The following is a 3,285-nucleotide window of genomic DNA, read 5'->3' on the forward strand; positions in this document are numbered from 1 at the left end:
CACACAAATTTCTTTACCAATTCTATAAATCTTGGAAATTCTTCTTTTAAGTGTTGAATCAGTTGGATCATTGATAAATGCAATTGACCTAGCCAACAGCTTCTTCTCATCTGGCCTAGGTGTTTCATACACAATATCCATAGGATTTTTGTCTGAAAACTTTGAGTAGTTTCATTTAGGCTTCATGATCAGCTTTACTTTTGGAGATTTGATGCAAGATGTTTGACCCTTTTCCATATAATTCAAACTTATTTCTTTCACAGAGATGTGCTTGACTTGAGAGTAATGATTAAAGACTTTATCTGGTTTCTGAATTGGTCCAAATTTCTGTTGAATTTCTGCATCTATTTTCCTCCATTTTTCTTTTAATTCCTTCACACCTGCTACTACATCAATCTTTAGCAGTTTATCATTTATTTCCAGTTTTGCTACATCCAGATTGATGATGTCAATGTTGTACATGGCTGATGGCTTTGTGAAAGTAATTGTAGGCACAATTACTTTACTAACTTGAATGTTGAGCTATTTCTCCCCCTCACTGGATGAGCCTTTCTCCCCCATTTTGTTAGCATCAAGTTGGAGAGTGGAAGGGAGTTGAGCAGCCACCAACTGTTAGAGAAAAGCAGTGTGAGTTTCTTGATTCGCAAGTATATTGGCCATTGACTTCTCCACATCAGATACTCTAGAGTCCATGGCCTCAACCTTTCTATTGAGATCAGCCTCTTTCCATAGCTTCTGAGCTATCTCAGTCATGGTGGTTCCTGATAAGTGGCATTTTATACCACTTAGAACGCCTTATTATGGCTTGAATTGATGTCTTGAAATCAAGTATTTTGTGTATTTGATGCGTTTTTCTAGTGTCTTTGCATTTCAGGGTATAACTTGCGTAATTAGGAAGATTTCATCATAATAAGCCTAGGGAAGTACTTGGAACCAGTTGCGGGGAGTTGTGCGAAGAAATCAGCAAAATCAGGAGCAGAAAGTGGATTTTTCCATAAGCAGTGCAGGCGCCCGCCTGGGATGTGAGGTGACCGCCTGGAGATGCAGGCGCCCGCGTGGGAGCTGAGGCGGCCGCCTGGGGTCGTAATTTTAGAATCTGGATTTTTTAATTTGACTTCTATTGGGTTTCTGAGACTGCTGTTTCTGGTGGACTCTTATATAAGCAATCTTGAGAGACGTTTCACAATAACAAGTATCAAGTAAGGAGCAAGGAGGGAAGATTAAGAAGACCGTTTTAGCACACCACAACGAAGAATAGGAAGCATGCGTTATCTTGTGATTCTTTTATTCGTTGTAACAGTGGATGCTAGTTTTCTTTAATTTAAACCTTAATACTCTTGTGACGTACTCTGGTTTTAATAAGTATTTTATTAGTTTATATTGTTGTGTTATTATCATATTTTCATATGAACCCATGGTGACGATGAGTTCTATCATGGGCTAATCGTGATCATGGGGTCGTAGCGAATTTACTATGGATTTCTTTAGTTAATTGTTTAATACCTTGGTATGTGATGATTGTATGATATCTAGCATATGTTGTGCTTATTCGTCTTATGTGCGTCGCGAATATATAAGATAGCATGTTAACTCTTGTGAAGCGACAGTGAATCTTGAGATTTAGAACTTGCCATGCTTGCATAGGTTCATGTATTGTATGCATGATTAGTGGGTAACTCTAACCGTTTTACTTGCCCTGTGTAATCATAATGAATAATTTGCGCTTAAATCGTTATGTTGTCAAATTCTGTAGACATATAGGGTCTCAACATAATTGATGCCTATTCAACTTCTATCTTAATTGTGGATGCTTGGTAGAATGGTATTTGTGCAACGAAAGTTGGCTTTTATCAGTTTCGTGTTGTTTGATTAATATCATCACATTTACATGCTAAGGGTAGTAACAATGACTATTGAATGAAGTAGTAATGAAGTTATGATCTCATGTGTGTTTAATATTGTTAATTCAAGTGTTAATTTAAGTGTTTTATTCTCGTAGTTAATCGTAGTTAATAATTAGTTAATCAACCTTAAGTGTTATTATCTTGACATTGAGAAGTAATCATACATTGGCGAGTAAGTGTTAATTGAGCATAATTAGTTAGAGTCTTTGTGGGAACGAACTAGAAATCATTCTATATTACTTGCGAATGTGTATACTTGCGTGAATTATTAGCGCATGCTTTGTGCCTAACAAGTTTTTGGCGCCGCTTCCGGGGACTCGGTGTTAATTTGTTAGTTTATGTACTTGCCATCAGTGGTCATTAGGACTCATTGATTAAGACTTGTTACTTATTGTTTCCGGTTGTGTTTCAGGTACACTAGTGAGCGTATATGCAAACACATTCTCGCACTCGCAAGAGGACTCTAGATACGGCTGATGAGACAAATTCACTTCTTGACATTCCGGAGAAGTTAGATTTTGAAGATTCAGATAAAGACAGTGAAAAGCAAGAACCTGTAACAATGGGTGATCGTATAGTTCCAGCAGATCCAGCTCTTATGGACTTTTCTCGTCCTAAAATTGATGACATTCAGTCAAGCATCATTCATCCAGCTATTCAGGCCAATACTTTCGAATTTAAGCCGGGCACTATTCAGATGGTGCAGAATTCTGTTTCTTTCGGAGGTGCTGCAACTGAAGATCCCAACATGCATATCAGGAATTTTGTCGAGATCTGCAGTACTTTCAAGTATAATGGTGTTACTGATGAGGCTATCAAGCTGAGGCTTTTCCCATTCTCTCTGAGAGATAAAGCTAAGGACTGGTTACATTCTTTACCAGCTGGGTCTATCACTACTTGGAAAGATCTTGCATAAAAGTTTCCGGTGAAGTTCTATCCAATGGCCAATACTGCAACTATGAGGAGTGCTCTTACTCAGTTTGCGCAGCAACCAACAGAATCTATGTGCGAAGCTTGGGAGCGCTATAAGGAGATGTTGAGAAAGTGTCCACATCATGGTATACCTGACTGGATGGTGATCACTGTGTTCTATAATGGTTTGGGGGCCCAATCTCGGCCCATGCTTGATGCAGCTTCTGGAGGCGCCTTGTGGGCCAAAAGCTATACTGAGCCCTATAATCTCATTAAAACTATGGCTGCGAACGAGTATCAAAACCCAACTCAAAGGATAATGCCTGGGAAAGTAGCAGGTATTCTGGAAGTTGATGTAGCTATAACAATTGTAGCGCAGCTCCAAGCGCTGTCTATGAAGGTCGATTCTTTAGCCAACTATGGAGTCAATCAGATAGCTATTGTCTGTGAGCTTTGTGCTGGCTCTCAT

General features: G+C 38.9%; 1 non-coding gene across 1 annotated transcript; it reads right to left on the minus strand.

Annotated features, from left to right (window-relative positions):
* Nucleotides 1-2,859: 2,859 nt before the first annotated feature.
* On the minus strand, nt 2,860-2,966 carry LOC141698986 (small nucleolar RNA R71). The gene has a single exon (XR_012565479.1). It is a non-coding gene; the product is annotated as a small nucleolar RNA R71 (small nucleolar RNA).
* Nucleotides 2,967-3,285: the final 319 nt, after the last annotated feature.

Source organism: Apium graveolens, chromosome 11, assembly GCF_009905375.1.
Source record: "Apium graveolens cultivar Ventura chromosome 11, ASM990537v1, whole genome shotgun sequence".
NCBI lineage: Eukaryota > Viridiplantae > Streptophyta > Magnoliopsida > Apiales > Apiaceae > Apium > Apium graveolens.